This window comes from Metopolophium dirhodum, chromosome 2 (genome assembly GCF_019925205.1).
Source record: "Metopolophium dirhodum isolate CAU chromosome 2, ASM1992520v1, whole genome shotgun sequence".
Lineage (NCBI taxonomy): Eukaryota > Metazoa > Arthropoda > Insecta > Hemiptera > Aphididae > Metopolophium > Metopolophium dirhodum.
In genome coordinates, this window is record NC_083561.1 from 33,755,211 (window position 1) to 33,774,786 (window position 19,576).

General features: G+C 30.4%; 1 protein-coding gene and 1 non-coding gene across 3 annotated transcripts in view; one reads left to right on the plus strand and one right to left on the minus strand.

Moving 5' to 3' along the window:
* The window catches only part of LOC132939216 (metacaspase-2-like), a 94,186-nt gene that overhangs the window by 14,998 nt on the left and 59,612 nt on the right, over window positions 1-19,576 (plus strand). The gene's annotated exons all lie outside the window — the stretch shown is intronic.
* On the minus strand, window positions 1,020-1,091 carry Trnat-cgu (transfer RNA threonine (anticodon CGU)). Its single transcript has one exon. It is a non-coding gene; the product is annotated as a tRNA-Thr (tRNA).

A 19,576-nucleotide genomic window follows, 5' to 3' on the forward strand; every position in this document is an offset into this window, starting at 1 on the left:
GCAGGGGTGCAAATTATATCAAAAACGAAAAAAGTAAGTTGTGCTTTTTGATTTCAACTTTTAAAATGGTTGAAAAATAGCTGAAAAATCCAAAACACCACCTTACATTTCAAATAATTAAAATAAAAGTAACAAAAAAAAAAAAAAATGCAAAGTAAAAATTAGTTGTTTAAGAATACAATACTTTTGTTATTGAAAAACATTTTTAGCTAGGATAAAATTTTCTAAAATCTCTCCCCTCCCCCCCCACCAAAAAAAAAAAAAAATAAAAAAATCATAAACTCTCGAGTACTACCGGACGGTGGATACAATTTAGTATTTACCTATAATAATATATGTAAATATAATATAAGTCAAACCATAATATATATAACATTGGCCTCAAATTATTTTTCACAGTGAAGGGGGGGGGGGGGTTGCCTTTAAAAATAATGGTAATGGGTATATTGTATAATTTAAATAATGTTCTATATGTATAACATGATGTACCTATATATTAAATTTTTTGTTTTAGCTGAAAAGGGAAGAAACATGCCCATCTATTTCTTAAAATTATAATATATTATATGGCTGTATGGGCATGGCCGCTTTAGGTCTATTAAAAATTGATACCGCCTCTTGCTCAGAATTGTTTTTTTTTTTACAATGGTTAATGATTTATATTTATATATATTTATTGAATCCAAATTCAATACATTTACACAATATACATTTTAGTGAATACTCATTAACCAAAACTACAATACAGGCTTACAGCAAAATCAATTTTTATGATTTTTTTTAAAAAATATTTCTGATACTTCTTATTCTGATAGGAATATTAAATTTCATTAGTTAATCATGAATAACCTAACTTACACTTCCTTATATACTTACGATTTATCAATTGAAACTTTACATATTATAAAATATAAGCACATAAAAGTTCGATCAGATGATGAATCGTTTATTTAAGCTTGAAGTTGATAAGTTAATTTAACTTTTGTTTTTGTAATTGGTTAATTTGGTAAAAAAGTATTTGCCTCCTGTGAGGTTTGAACTCACGACCCCTGGTTTACGAGACCAGTGCTCTACCACTGAGCTAAAGAGGCACAGTTAAATTAATACATTTTGTATTTACTAAATTAAATAAATAAATTTTTGTTTTTCATTTTTTTTAAATTCACAATTTTAGTCAAAATACCGTTATATTACATAACTATTAAAGATACATTTAACTCAAATATTATATTATATTTTATTGTTATAAAGTTATATACAATGTATTAAATCACTATCCAAAAGCTCTACCAAAAATCAGAAAAATGTAGGCACTTAGAATTTATAAAATGTTTATAACTTAGTCACTTAGTAGGTACAAAAATAAGAATTTTATGAATTTAAATTAGGTATATGGTCAAATAACCAAATAGGTAATTGTAATTTAATTTTTAATGATTAATTAAAAGGTAGTTGCAGTTTTTGTTTTAATTATTTGTAAATCTATAGGGCATAGGTAGTAAAAATTGTTTTGTATTACTAAAATGTCGGTTTTATTGGTTAACCTGTAACCTATACTTTATAGCTTATAGTTCAACGTTATCACTTATCAAACATTTATCGAAACACTTTCTATATATTTTTATAATTAATATAATTTGAAATTTTATGTAAAATTAACATTTCAAATTGCAATTTATCAGTTTAACAATAATATTATATTTATATTCAATTTTATAGTACAGTAACAGTAGGTATACTTAGTGTATATTGATATAATTATTTTATTAGCTACTATAATACTATAGCTATATTATAGCTTTCATACATGAAAACTTGCATGAATTATGAATACAACAGGAGGTATACCTAGTCTTTAAGTATAAAAGTATATTGTATACAACATAAGAGTATTTAATAAATATATTTATAAAATAATTATTCATTAATTCTTTTCATGCTTAAATTGTTTTAAAAATTAATGGCTAAATTAGTGAGCCACTAATCCGCTCAAAATCGTTTTCAAACTACAAACATACCCAGTGTACCTACTTTGTTACATATTATTTAACACACTGACACTGTGTTTTCTATAATATACATAGTCATAACTCATAGTCATTGACATCTATAGACTATAACACAAAATCCAACTTTCTGTTTTTAGACTTTACTCATCAATGAATTCATCTATTATAATTTTGATACTCCAGTGTGCAGTGTGCAGTATTTTATATCGATTATATTATAATTAAATTTCTACCCCTCCCCTTAATATACCATTATGCATATTATGTAGGGAATATAATTTTCAAAATAATGAATTTAATTACATGTTTTTTATTACAAATAAACAATTTAACTTGTTACAAGCACGATAAGTGTATTAATAATGAACACATAAACATCATAATATTGAATAATAAAATTATATAGTAGGTAACGTCATAAATCATAATATATAATGTAAATAACACTCATGAAATGCAAACATATCGCTTAAATGTTTATTCATAATTTATTATATTGACCTTGGTCTAAATAAATTAATGGTTTTCTAATTAAGATTCTAATGCACAAATAGTTAATGTTTTCATATCATAAAGTTAGGTCCTTAGATTATTGTACATTTGTATAAGATTTTTCACTGTAAATTAGAGAAGTAATTTTACAATGGCGTATTTTTCGTTTGGTAAAACTTAAAAGATTTTAAAAAATTAACAAAAGTTGCATGTAGGTAGGTTCTTTTAATCTTAAATTATAAATTAAATTTAAATAATACAGGAGTATTTAAAATATCTAATATAGCACTATGTACTGTACATACAACTATAAAAAGATACATGTATAACAATGATTTTTCTATCTTAGAAAGTAGACAGTAAAATTTAATACGTAAAGTACGTTTTTGTGCTAATTACAAACAGTTGCCCCTGAAAAAATTCATATACCACTAGGCCAGAAATATTATGTTTGTGAATTGTGGGCACCTATAAAAATATGTTTTCTACCTTCTGATCATAGACGTATATATGGTTAAAAATCTGAGGCAGCCAGAAATATTACTTAACGTATTAAGTAATAACATCATTTGTTATACTTACAAGGTTACGTTAGGAAATACTCTGGGGGAAGCCTTACGGTGTTTTTAGGGAGGCTAAAGGCACTTTAAAGCCCCTCCACCACCACTTTATGCCTATGCTTCTGGTTACTAATTGTAGAGTTAAAAGAATTCACAATTATAATCTACCTATAAACAATAATTGTATATTATGATTGATTTAACCGAATACTGGACTTTCCCACCCACTACAACTACATCATATTTTTATATATTTTTATTCTAATTTATTTTTGGATATTTTTAATATCACCGTATCAGCTAAGTTTTGTCTGTTAAATATTACTATCTAGTTTGATGAAACTCAAGCAGGCAGCAGCACTAGTTTCATCGGTCAATATAATAGATAGTAGCTACTTTAATTTAATTTGATTGCATTCATAATGGAAAATAAACTTTCACAACTGTATTTTGATATATTGAGTATAAAATTTAAATTTAATGAAATATGAATCACTTTTTCCAAAGTACAAAATATGTCTGCACTCTGCAAGTTTATTAACTATATTATTTAAAAATATTAAATTAAATATTTGTTTTCACTATTATTTGTCACTTAATACAAGATTTGTTAATGATAAATTTTCGCGTGTTGTTAAACTTTCCAGAACTTTTACCAGTCATCCCCTGTTATATTGTATACTTTATATTTGGATAGTCTTCCAGAGTAAAAAATACATTTCACAGCTAGATGGCGTATGTATAAAACTTATTACATCGAAAATAATATTTTATTTTACTTCTGCAGATACAAAACTTGCTATTTAAAAAAAAGAAATCATTTTATTTTTAATTTTAAAATAATACCTTACTACCTTAGCCAATTTATTATATTTAACTTGTAAAATATGGATTTACAATTTTGTGTATTAAAAATAGTGTTTGCATTGTGTAGACTGTAGACTGATATTATTATTAGTTAGATATTCATTACTATGACAAATTTTAATAAGCCATAGCTGCAGAATGCAATAATGTTTATGTTATTCTTATGATCGAAATAATGTGTAGATTGGCGTATAATTCAAAATGTTGACCTTAAGTTAAAATGTACGATTGTCGAATTGTACCTAGGAATTATAAGTTTATTGAAAAGTTAATAAAAAAAAAAATAATAATTTTGGAAAAACAATGATAAGTATTATTGCGTATTATTATATTATATTATATAACTCAACCTTTAATCTTTTAATATACTTATATACTTATATACCTATGGATTATGTCCCGTGGTCCGTCTCTAGCACACAGTATATTATATAAACTAATTTAAGTATTAACATAATAATAGAATATATTGTAATAAATCAATTTTAAGTCATGTTATGGAATATGGTGATAACTGAGTGTAAAGTATGCCTACGTGGCTTTTAGTATTTTATAAATTACCGAGTCATCATATAAACTTAAAATATCAGCATCGTCTGCTATAGATAACTGACACGCACTTAGCTTGTCTTTTAGAAAATGTACGTGTTGCATTCAATATTCATGTTTCATTATTATTAAAATTTGTATGTGCAGTTGTAATGTCGAGCAAGTATAATATTGTATAATGTTTATTATGCACACGATGCAGTTTTGCGGGACATTTAAAGGTTATCTAACCTACATTCTTAGGATAGGTACAAGTTCTTTATATAACACTAGCCAGATATAAGCTAGAGCTAGATATGTAAGTATAATTTATTGATGAATACTACAATAATATACGTTTGCAGCCCAAAATTCGTACTTGAATGAATGGCTAAAATTGTTATACTCAATAGTCAATACTCATATTTATTACTTATTGTTATAACTTATTAACTTATAAATTTTAAGTTCATAAGTTATAACATTGATTTGGTACATATAATTAAAAGGTCTAAATGATAATTAATGTGCACTATATTATATAATCTATAGGTAATCTATAGGTTATCTATATGGTGTATTATATGTAATACATTTCAGAATGAACTAAATAATTATTTATGTCGCTTATCGAGATATAGTATTTAGTATTTACTCTGTACTTTAATAAACATTCGGATTGGTGTATAAAATATATCGTTTTAAATTTTAAAATTAAGTTTAAATGGTTTTTCATCATGCTGAGATTAATGATCCTGTTCTGTAGAATCAACCAAATTTGGTAATTGTTTTTTAACTAATAGAAGGTAATTCTACAGACCAAATTGAACTCCGTTTTTCAATATAATATAATATTTATGCTTTTTTTTACAACCTGTAGGAAATCTTCTTTTTTTCAGATAAAAATTAGTTATCAAAATCCGACAATTCTACAAGGCCTAATAATTATTCCTGTGAAGTCATTTTTTTCTATATAATACACCTATCAACCCCTCTCCACAACCTATATAGGTATCGGACAGTAGATTAGTGGATAAGTTGGAAAAGTATTATAATTATGGTGAAAATTAAAATATAAAATATAATTTTCAAATTTTATAAAATTGCGGAAAATTTGAAAAACCGGCACCGCACTTAATATTTTTTATTTGTTGACCGTCTGGAATATGTAATAATAACAGTCTACGTATACAGCGCCCACATGTTATAGTAGGTAAGTAGGTTCTTCAAATCGTACCCACTCGCATTAAAAAATAACCAACAACAATTCCACCAATTTATAATCGTGTCTCGTATATATGTATGTATGTTTGTGTGCACGTGTGTGTACATATTTTTTGAAACGTCCTTGTTTTTTGTTTTTACCCAACCATTAAAAATCTTATTTAATTTTATTCACGCATAGTTTTCGCGAAGGAGACTCTGAAAAAGGACCGGTTTTGAGAGGTCAGATGATCGCAATTTCTACGGTTGGAAGGGTATGAAAAAACCTGTTTGAAATTGTGTATACGTATAATATGACGAAAAAGGAAAAATTGCAATATAATATGTACAACTCCGCTAGTAATTGGCTGCGTTGGCGTTTGAGCATAATTTAGAGTCTGCAGAGACTAAAATATTAATATACTATATAATTGTCCCTTCTACTGTAAATGTCAAGTAAATAAAAAAGTGAAAATAAAACCGCAACATAGGTATACTTATTATATTATATATATTTAGTTAGATAAAAATTAAAAATCGAAAATAAAATAACATAATAATATGTAAAATAAAGGACATCGCATACATATTACTATGTTATTCCTTATCTGTAGTACCTACCTAGAAGTCATAATAATAACTAGGTAATAAGAATATACCAATAATATAATATAATATATAATAAGTCATTCAATATACGAGATTATATTATATAGGTACATTTAAAAAACATTACTTTATTAATTCTTCAAAATCCTACATTAATTATTTTGTTCATTTATATTTGATCCTAAATTAAAAATATAATCAAATTTAAATCATACTTAGTAAATATTTCAAAATAATTGTTTGAACTCTATTTTTGAAATTGTATTTAAATTTTACACAGTTTATATGTTTTAGAAGAGTTTGTATAGAAATACAAAAATTATTTTATAGGTACAACTTTGTTATTTTTCAATATATTTTGTACATTGTTATTATTTAAATTTTCAACAATAGAAACCTGAACATTTTTGAAATCTGTGTACTTGAATTCGATTCTAAATCTTAGAAGATGATATTTTTTTACTTAAAAGGTAAATCTATCATTAATAGGCTCCCGAATGGGTTACTGAATAATTTAATAATTTAAAATGTTTATTCGTAAAAAAAATATTATCATTTTATTAATTCCAATTTTTTAGATATCATATTATTTTGTATTGTGCATTATATTTTGCCAAACGTTGGAAACAATAAAAATTCAACACAGCATTACCAGCAATTGTATAAATGTTATTCTTACCAATATTTGTAAATATTAAAATCTTGAGAGGATATTATTGATTCAACATTTCCACCAGTACTTTAATACGAGTGTAAGACTTATGTAACGTAAGATTTGAAATATAATTTTCATTGAACTTGAAAAAAAACATAATAACATTACTCTTTATTGCGCTGCGTTATATATATTTATATACCTAATACTTGTGAATTTAATAAATATATAAATAAATAAAATATAAAATATATGAATGTCGATCTATTTTGACAAATCAGTTTGCTGCACTAGTGCACTATTAGTTTCATATAATTTTAATATTGATTTATTATTAAAAAAAAATTCTTACACGAATATATTAATTATTATTTCCGAAACGAAATTAATTCTACTTACGTTTACGAATTACGAGTGTATTAATATTCATATACATATTATATATTTCTGTATAGCCTTTAGGTAATAGGTATTTAAAATATTATGTACGGAACATTTCGCATTATTGATGTAGGTCGTGTACTCGTGAACAATGACGGTTCGAGTATATTCGCTTTAACAATCAGCTGTTACCCCGCAAGGTAAATGATTCGAGTGCCTTGTTCAAATTCCTCGAGGTATGAGTCGAGTATACACATTAAACTATATTATAATATTATGTATAAGTAGTTATACTGGTTTATATGGTGTGGCATTTAACGTGCATTATGCGTTGTATTATTTTATTATTTTAATCATCCGTGCGTATTTTTAATTTAAAATGTTTAAATATTAACGATTATAGTATTATACCCGTTGGACGCCTATCCACTCAGCTAAAATTTTTTTCATCGCATTATATTATACAATATATTAACCTATAAACAAGGGCTTTGCATCCGAACGTAACCCGAAACCCGAATTAACCCAAACAAATAGCATAACCCAAAACCAGTATATACAAAACCGATTGAAAAAATGAACACCCAAAAAAACACCCGAAACCTAAATTTCCATTTGGGTTTACCGGAAACGGCGGAAATCCGTAAAATTGAAAATTAAGTGGCATATCAATTTTGTATGTATTTTTTACAACTAACGCGACTAAGAAGATAAGAAGATAGTAGTGTTAGTGTGTAACGGATAAATAATTTTTTTTTTGTAACTAACAAAATAATTAATTAAAAATTAAAAAAGACCTTAATGCTAGATGATTTTTTTATTTTATTTCACAATATTCAATAATAGACAATAGTAATTGTGTTGTCTAACATTCTTAATCAAAAATAAATATAACGAAAATATGTTTAGTTAAAAATTAAAATATGTAATAAGTGAGAACTTTCTTCTGTATAAAAAGGACTGAGTAAGTAATAAGTAATAAACTAATAACTAATAAGTATTAACAGGTGCGGATTGGCGAATTTTTTTGGCCGGGGAAATATGGATTAAACCAGCCTTACACCGCAGATGAAAAAAATTAAAAATCCAAAGTCACAATTTTTTTATAAGCATTTTAAGTTCAAATATTTACAAAATAAGTAAAAATGACGAAAATTTGCAAATTATTTTCAGTTAGCAATTCATAAAAAATGTTCTTTTAAATCTAAGATTTGAAAATGTAAAACAAAATTCCTCATAAGTTTTCATACCTTTATCAAAAAAAATTGTCTACTAGAAATTAAAATTAAAATTTTACGAGCGTTTGAAATTCATATTTTTACAACATTTGATATTTACTCGATTTCTTCTGATGTAACGATTTTCTTATTTTATTTTAATTAAAAAACGAATGACAGTAGATACTAGAAAATTTCACTGAATGTTTAGACACCATACAATTTTGAAAATAATTTGACTCTTTCTGCTTAATTTATAAAAATATAATTTTTTTTTGTAACTATAATATAATAATTACCTATAGTAGCCCGGCCGGCCCTCACAACAACCGGCCCATCGGGAAGATTCCCGATTTCCCGATAGGCTAATCCACCCCTGAGTATTAATAATTTAATTTTTTAATTATTTTCATTATGCTTAATTTAAATATAAAATCAGATTACTATACCAAATTTGCATCGAAAATCTCATGTTAATTGATATACAACATGTGTTTTTTTAAACACCCGAATTAACCATAATTAACCCGAATAAATTTGCAATTAACCGTAACCAGAAAAGTGTATTACCTGTAACACTCGAATTTTCTTTCAACACCCGAAACCGGAAACCCGAAATAATGATTCCGGTGCAAAGCCCTGCTATAAACCTAAAGCTGGATTCACAGCGACACAGTTACTTTTTCGTGTCTTGTGCCTTTTATTGTATTCTGATTGGCCGTTCCAATAATGGGATCATTCACTAACCAGTAACTACGATCTACCCGAAAATTTCCAGTGTTGGACTCAGCTAAAATTTTGGACACAACACGACCCACGACGTATAGCAACTAGCAGCTATGGCCTGTGAAACCGACTTTACTTTACAGTCTACAGCATATTATACCATCATGATAATATGATATCGAAGAAATATTGGCCCATAAGCCATGTAGGTAAATAACAAGAATTAAATATGATGTCGCAGTCAGGCACTCAGGCTCAAGACCTTAATTCGTTTCGGAATTTCGATAGATCGCGATATGGTACATAGACATTTGGGCAAAGCACCAAAGAGTAATCGCTTTTGGCGAATGAGTTGCGTATACAAAAACGAGTTTTATTGAGTATTATCATTTATCAGGCATCGTGATAGTATATACAACATTTGAGAAATTATACATAATAACTACATTATACAGTTGTCCGTTCGCATCATTATTGTGAACGAATGAGCGGTAAATGTAACAGATATAACTTTAAAACAACTTAACAAGCCACTGCGGTTACGATTAAAGTCGCGCGGTGTATTGCGCGCACAAATGGTAAATAATACTACATAATATTACTACCTACTCGCATTCCAACGTTAATTTTTACGCTATTATTGAACACGACAACTGAAAAGTCATAAAAATAATTATGTACAGTTATGCGCAACTTTAATTTATTGGTAATACCTATTTTGTATATTATAGTTTTTCGAACGTCCTCGATAGTATTATTTATTCGTCGTGGATCGCGACAGACAACAGTTCAACACTAATACACTGTTGTCTATTATAATATAATAATATGTATACCCATAATTGGCTGTAGCCTATAACACACAGACGGGATCGATCGACCACAAATTGGAATGATGATGTAACGGGCACTGCCAGTGCGTTGCATCGCGATGCTAGGCAATCGCGCAAAAACGATCAAAACGTTTCGCACGGAGATCCAGCATCCGGTTCACGCGCACCGTTATCATATTATCGACGGTGTGCGCAAGACATCATTGTTTTCGACTATTCCCGTATGTCAATTTCCGATCGTCGTCGGCACGGATTCCTATATTATGTTCACGAATCGTGCGGTATATACCTCGAACAATAAGAACCTCGCATGCTATTTATAGACATTAACTAGTTCATTTATACTGTTTCTACGGTCTAAGCCTAAGTCTCGGCCTTAGTAATAAATATTAGTATAATATTATAGTGAATAATGATTAGTAAGGGCTCGTATTCTGTAGAAAATGCAATTGCGGTGGAAGCGTATTGTTAAGAAGACAATTTTCACACATACGTGTGTTTTAAATCATTATGTTTGCAATGAAGTTATTCAATCATTATTTAGCATTTTTACATACTAAAATATGTGCAAATGAGCTCTTAGAGCAGTATAGTTAAACATTCTAAATAATATCATTTACTCGAAAAATTGTCATATTACATCAGTTTACGTAGAAAGATCAATAATTGCAATATTGCAATGTATAAAAAGTATATTAGCAGTAAATAGGTATACAAGTTTTAATGAAAATAATTTAATTAAATAATAAATATTATATTGCCGTAAATTTGTTTTTTCTTTGCTTTTTTTGGTAATAATTATAATTACAAAATCTCACCTACATTAATAATATAGTAGAAAATATGATATTTTATCATTTATTTATATTTATTTTTTATTTTAACATTATATCATATATTTTCAACTGAAAATTAAAAAGTTGAATCTAATAACTAATAAGGTTTGAAGGAGAGTCCGTTGAAGGGTTTCTCCACTTTACGAGTGTTGGACAAGTCTGTGGTGTGGATGTTAAATAAATGCCATTCAAGTAAACTTGAGTTTGGCGTTGGTAGTATATACGCTATTATATCGATGGATCGTCTTCTTTTTAGTCGTGTAACTGCAGAAAAATGGCAGGTCAACACTAATGTTATTATTTTTCACTTCCGCATATATTATAGCGGAATGAGGAGACGACGTTGTAAACGAAACTTTATGCCCGGTGGTGATGCGATCCTATTTTTGAAATGTCCCACGGAAGTGAACAGGTGGCAAGACTCAATTTGGCACACATTTTAAAACGAATCTAAACGGCGCAACATGGCTGTGACGCTATTATCGGTGTACAAAACGTACAATCATAGTGGTCGCCTTTTCGCCATCGCGTCAGCGGTAAGCGGTATATCATGGTAACATCGGCAATCGTATACGTGAAGTAGTGGTTGTCGTTGTAGTATGTATCGATAGTAGTACTGTAGTAGTATTGTAGCGAGTAGTGGTAGTAGTACTTAGTGACGGCGACGCGAGAGCAGGACGGTGACTATCGGAAAAATAAACAAATAAAAGAGGGAACCTCATCCATGTGTGTGTGGGATTCTACAGAATATATAGATGGTCGGAAGGTGGTCGGCACGGCGGCGACGTCCATAATAATATAACGTAAGAATAGAGTTCAAGGGCTGGTGACGCACGAAGCAGCTCGGCCGCCGCGCCGCCGAGCGCTTGTTCGTTCACGCAATCGATGGTCGCCACTCTCCACGTACACGTAGTACTATTATAACTTTAGTGTGCGTGCGTGTCATGCATCGGTTAACTCGTTGCCGGGCGCATGCGCATCCTGTATCCATGGCGATAACCCACCGCCGCACAATCATCGATCGATTTATTATTATTTTTATTATTATTATTATTATTAATAATAATAATAATGTTTCCCCGTACGAACGAATCTATCGGCGAGCTGCGCAGGATGGAAGTGACTGCCTGGTAATAGTAACGGTGGTGTGCGGTCGTCGTCTCGACTTTCGAGATCGAACGACCGCGGCAGCGTTACCGTGACGACGCGACCACGTCGGGGCAACAGTTGTGCTATAGGATGGGGGAAGAAGACCGCGGTGGGGAGTGATTTCTTATTATATATTATTATTATATTAAAATAATCGGACCGTGATGGCACAAGCGATGCGTGCAGGCGGCGCGATACACGCGCACAAAGTACGGCGGCGGAATATTTTGGAGGCCGTCCGTGAACCGTGTCGCCGCTGTCGTCATGGTTCCGCGGACGCACAATAGAAACTCTTGACCGGAAATTCTGCGCTCTACGAATCGCCTCTCCACCGCCACCCACCCGTCAACCATCGTTTCACGTTGTCGTCACGTCTACGGCACGACTGCCGCGGTTATCCGTACGCCATACGGTCGACTTCTCCGATCCTCCTATGCGGGCCACACTGCAGAGAGCAATCTTTTTAACGTCGGCAGTGCCGCGGTTTTCACCGGTTACGCGCGCAAAGGCTTTCGCCACTCCCGCTCCCTCCAAAACCTATCACCTTTCGTCAGCTAACCGTCGTAAGTCGTAACTCCTCCGTCTGTGACTTTGCAAACCCAAACTGTTTATTCCCATATTAGCTACATCGACATCAGAAGACTGTACGTCGTATAATAATGATATAATATTATGAGATACGATAAAATGCAATGTTCGATGTTCTTGTATGTAATATAACCTACGTTGCACGGTTGATAATTTTTTTTATCGAAATTATGCTTGGCCTGGCATATTGACTATATTATTATATTATTATTACAGTTTACCAACTACTATGTAATAATACCATTGATTATAAAATACTAGTTACTAAATAACAATTAGCATTGTGTATTTACTTTAAAGTTTAAATACTACAAATTACAAAGCATTTAATTCTTATTTAAAACAAGATGTTGTTGGTGTTATATTATATACCAGCTGTGTATACCCCGGCGTTGTCCGGGGATAAATGAATCCCAGATGGGAATTACGCCATTACCTGCGGCGGATAGTTATAACTACTAAGTAATAAGTAACTTTTTTTTCTTACTTGGACCAATTTCAATCATAAATCATAAGTCATAACGAATATGTGGTTATGATTTTAATACTATCGATAGTGTAGGGAAAGGCGCCCTAAAATAAAAGGTTCAATCTATTATCTGAAATTTATATTTTATTAAAATTAAAATTTATTTTAAATTTAATAGTAATAGTATATACTATACACGCTATATAGGTGTATCCCGGTTTGAGTATACCTTAGTTTTAGTGCACCTCAGTTCTCGGAAAAAACGGCGTTAGTGGCAGCGTCAGACCTAGCTTTATGAAATAATTTGACCTAGATGGGCAACCGCAAGTCGATGATTGGATTTAGCACTTGGTATATTTTTTGACGTGGTTAAACTACTTACTCTTTAAACTTTTCTGACATTTCTAAAAAAAATATCTGAGATATATTTCATAAAATTAAATTAAGTAGTTTTTGAGTGTATAACCTACACACATACATTTGGTTTTAAGACAATTTGGTGCATGCTTGTACCTGATCTGCTGGAGTAACCAATGGTAACCATTTATATTAAAAAAAAAAAAATACAAATTTCTACTATTACTATTATAATCTAAAAAAGTTTCAATTTCCACCGTGCGAATTTCAAGATCACTGTTTGACCACCTCTTTAAAATGCGAATATCGGAAAATCCTTTCATATTGCACATCTAGATCATTATAGGATCCACTATATAAGGAACTTATTCCAAATTTAAAGTTCATATTTTTATATTTTTTGAGATGTAACGATGAATGAATGAGTGAGTAAGTGAGTGGTATTTGGCTTATGTAATATAAAAAGATAGCTTTATTAGCCTAATGACAAAATATAATACAAAACAGAACCCTATACATAAACCAAAAAATATTTGATTTTCGTAAGTAGAAACAAAATGAACATGTGAGTCTACTACTCTACTGTGGGCCACCCTATAACGACATACCTATTATATGGTTTGAAAAACGATAGGTACTACAAACCTTCCCCATGTCTCAACTCTCAAGGAATCTATAATGATATAACTTTTATTGAAAATGGACAAACGGTCCGGTAGCTTTGAGTATATTGAGGACTGACAGACAAACAAACATTCAATTTTATATTACATCAGATGAATATTATTGTACATCAGTCATATGTCTAACTAAATATACATTGTGATTACCATGCGGGCCGCACATAAAATGTTTTTTTTTGAAAACATTTTATTCAACATTTTTTATTGTATTCATGACTTACAATACTATACAATACTTATTTAATTACAGTTTATATCAGAAGATAAGACAGTAAAGAAACATAATGTATATTTTATACCTCTCACTAACATAGTTGTGACACGAAAGGAAAATTGTATAATTTTTTTTTCAATTAATTGTTCATCATTAAGGTATCCATGGGTCATAAAAAATGAGCCGAGGGCCTGTTGCATGTTCTACACAGAACATTAAAATGTTTTAAACTTTAAAGTGAAAATAATGCAATAATTATTGCACCTAATCATTTTTAAATATTTATGAATTAAGTAGTACCTATAATATTTTATGAGAATTAAATAAATTGTATTGTATAGTATGAGTAATATTTCATCAGTATATAATCATAATGCCTATATTAATATAGGTACCTACAGTAATTAATAAGCAAAAATATTTATTTTAACTTAAAACAAAAATTGATTATCTATCGTGCTTATTTCGATGAAATATATTACTTTTGTATATATATTAGTAAATAGAAAAATGTTATACCTATATTCTACTTTTAAATAGGTTCAACTTTCAACTATTACCTTCGAATATTTGATTACGTTAACTCTTATTATTCTTTAGATTTTCAGAACAAATTATGTTGTAATGTGTATTACTATCATTGTAAAACGAAATAAAAATATTATGATTTGGTTGAAATTTTAAGGTTCTAAATGATGTATAGGTTAATATATATATTAATACATTATATAACGTTATATGTTATAATAATTATTATATACATTTTATATTTAATTTTTAACAAATTCTGATAATATTCAATGTTCAAATGCAATCAAAATAAGTATTGTAAATTTCAAAGGCAAGACTCTAAAGTTACCATTAAATTTAAAATATTGATAATAATATATGACTGCCAACGTGTATTACATGAATAAATCTTAAATGCACGAAATGATTATACATAGTGATTCACAAAGCATGCTCACGGCTCACGCCCATTATCCCCCTGAATAATGAATTTTATTTATTCAAATTATGATTTTTGGAATTTTTAAATATACTCGAAGAACATATTTTCAAAATTTTGAATTTTTTTGTACTACTAAAGGAGTTTACTGTGGCGATACAAACTTCTGTTTTTCAAATAAGAACCGATTTTTTTTACTTTAAATTATTTAGTGAATGTTTTTTTTGAACATTTTGATGTACCTAATTCAAAATTTGATTGAGTTGCTTCTTAGTTATTAAAATTTTGTTTGAAGGATAATATTATAAAATGGTTTTGCATAAATATATAATAGACGTAAAATTGGATTTAGTATTTATTATACTTGGGCAATTCTTACATATTATTAATATTGATAGATTAACGTTAATGACTACAATTTTCAAATCACCTTATTAACCCAATACCATGGACCTTTTATCCTAAGAACACAAAGTTAAATAACTCAAAAACTACTTGTAAGAATTTTGATACGTGAAAATTTCAGAAAAATTATCTTCTAACTGTATAATTTGTAGTTGAATAGGGGTGCTCTCATCTGAAAAACAGAAGCTTGTATATACACACAGAACACTCCTTTAGTAGAACAAAAAATATCAAGAATTTAAAAATATGGTCTTAAAGTAGATTTAAAAATTCAAAAAATCAGATTTTGAATAACTGCATTATTGAAGAAGAAAAAGGGGGTGGGCAATGGGCATGCTTGATGGTGTGCGTATACTTATACAAAATAAAATATAATCAAATTTACCTATGTACTATGAAGTACAATATATTAATATAATAAAATGCACAAGTGTTTTGAAGGGAGGGGGCGTGAAGTAGGCATTCGCCCTTTCTTTCTGTGATAGTTTGTTTACCCATATATTATGTACGTTTTTGTCCCTTGTTATCAATAATATATTAGTATATGGTTCGAGCCAGAAATTGATTAAGAACTGTACGATTAGAGTGTATTAATATGTCTTAAACTACGCTGCTGGAGAATGACTATTCGTCTATTCATGAAAGGCCTTTTCTGGATTTTTTGTAACTGATGGGTGTATAATTATTAATTACTGATAATAATGACATTTATCAATCTTTAATTTTGTTATACATATCATAATTATTACAGTTTATAAATGATTCCGTACAACATATTACATATTATTATAACACACGTCATTATCTGTGACTGTCTTCAAGTATTATTACGGCTCTCAAAAACTAAGTTTAAGTAACATGCCACATTGCTACTGTTCATGTCGTTTTATATATTATTATACATGTATATTGTATAATATATTAATATATTAAAATATAACCAATTACGTTGTGTTGCTTTTATTTAAAATCGACAATTTATTTAATATATCACTTGAATTTCCTACACTTATCTCACCTTGACGTTGAAGTTTGATATTATCAAATAGTTTTTGTATTAAATGCTAAAATACCTACGCAATTAATGTACTTATAAATTAAAATCATAATAAACTACATTAGATTAATCCGATTAATAAATAATAACACTAATGTAGTAATATCTGACGTTGTTTGTGTCGTCAACTTTACTGTAATTAACGAAGTAGCGGTCTATCATATCTTATTTCGATACCAGATACTCACTAACATATTTCGGTCAATATAAAAATATAGAAAAAAGCCAAAACTAAAGATTTTATATTGCACGACTGTTTGATATTTGAGCCACCAATCACAGCTAGTGTTTATCGACAGTTTTGAAACGAAAATAATATCATCTATTTTTCACGAAATCTCCTTCGTAGGTATTTGGTTTACCGTTTACTAGTTCTCCGTTAACCAATTAAAAAAATATTTCAATCGTCAAGTAAAAATATTTATAATCAAAATTTCGTCTAAATTTTCTAAATAGTATGTTATTATATAATTACGTTTAGTGCTACTTTGAAGAAAATTGTTTGAACCTAGTCCAGAAATATGACGAGCCGTGTACAGAACTACATGTTACAACACAACTGACGTAAATCGTCATTACGAAAGTGCACGTTGGTATTATTACCTACGATTACCCTTGGCGGTGGGTTACATTAAGACCGCCGATAATAATATTATAATCCGACCGCATTTTCCCATAAAACCTCGTGGGTCTAGGTCAATATTGGAGCTATGAAAATAAACAAACGAAAAAATAAACCCGTATTTTATTACATTTCGTACGATGACGCGACGGTGAAATCGTGCGACGGGCCGTTGCGCATGAACGTGAAAACGATTCGGTGCGGAACCTTCGGCGTCCAGAGCGCCTTCGTCACATCCGGTATAGTGTGACGCAATCGCCGCGACGTCGAGGCGGGCAAATGAAAAGTAAAAAAGGAAATAAAAATACCGAACTCGACAACTCGGCCGTTGGAAACAACGTCTCGCAAACCCTATTGATGCGTGCCCACCCCTCTCACCCCTCCCACCGCGGGTCGGTCTACACGTATGTATGGCCATCGTCGGAGACTCGGCGGTGACGACCGAATAATATCTTGCGACGCAATCGCTTGTGCTGTATAATAATAATAATATAGTAGTAACGATAACCGGTTTTAAAGTCGACGGAATGGATAAAAAATGGTAAAAAAAATCTTTTCATTTTAAACGTGACGGGACAGGCGCAAAAAAACTCCCGTGTGCAGCGGCGGTTGCACGCACGCGCACAGGTGCATTCCACCGTCAGTACGCGCCGGCTCGGCATCGCGCCGGTCCGGTACGGGGTGGTGGTACGCGTGAGTGCAACGACGTCGCCGCCGCCGCCGGGGAATGGAAAGGAAAATAAAAAACAAACAAACCGGTCCCGACAGCATTCCCAGACGATCTTGTCCGTTACCACCGTCCACCACCGCTTGCGCGCGCACAGCGGCAAGTCCGAATGCCGTACACGCCGTGTACGTACGTGCGCCCGGTGCGCGTCGTGTATTCCATATTATTTCCATGCCGTCGGTCCCAAGGTCCTCGTCGGGTACACGCCGATCTCTCTCCGGCCGCCTACTCACCCGCGCGTTACACGATGGTGATATTATCACCATCACTCGTATGGTATTTTTGCGGCGGCGGCGGCCGTGACTGTTTTCTACGTCTTTCGGCGCAATAATCTAACCACCGTCACCCGAGTGCATACGAACAGAATATGTCGTGTTCCCGTCGTCGACATCATCATTATTAAATTTATCATTCACCGATTTATCAAACTTACCGGTTTACTATAATATAGTATATAATATAATATATTATTATTATAGTATTATTACCGTAAATATTAAATTTCGTTGCATTAGTTTTCCCAATAACTGCGTCGTAGTTTTTGACTTTGTCCCCACCACGCATTCACTCCCACATCCACACAAACATACGTTGTTGTTTACTGCGTTTTACATCGTCTTACACCTTCTGTTTTTAGATTTAGTAATTTGTAATAAATATTAATTAAAATTAGTATAGGTAGTATATTTGTATCTTGTAGTATAGTCTCAATTAATTGATAAAATAGCACTTTATATTTGTTAGCTAACTACTATAAAATACGTTTTATTGATAATATAGAAAAATTACATTGTATTCTAATTATTTCAATGAACATTTTATCGCCACATGCAATAAAAAAAAGATATATGTTTATCTAATCGATGTTTAAAAATGTTTTTTCTGGATATTGCCTCCGCAAATATTCTTATAACGTATTCGAATGAAATATTTTTACTAAATATTATTATTTATTGTCAAGTCGCACTCTATTATAGAGAACGAAATTATAGAGACGTCAGTCTTGATTCACAACTCATCATACGACGATTTTTATTTTTATATTCTGAGTGGAACTGCCATTTTTAGTAAAAAAAAAAAAAAAACGAGTCGATACATAGCCACATAGGAGTATAGGACTCTTTCAACTTGCGTCCCTAGGCTAAGCCCTTTCCCCTTGATCCAGCCCTGAACTTGCACTATAAACTTAAATAATATTTTTTATTATTAAATTTGTCGTTTCTAATCGGAGTGAAAAAGAGTTTTAAAATTTAGTTTTTTTCTCCGTAGTCCGTTTCTGTACTCAGATACTCCATACTTTTTTCAATAAATCGTGATACCAGTACATAATACGTATTTGGTATTGGTACAATACTGCAGTCTGCAATGTATCGCAACGTTTTATAATAATATTGTAATTAAAATCAAAATATTATAAAATCACTAATAGTCGAAACTTGA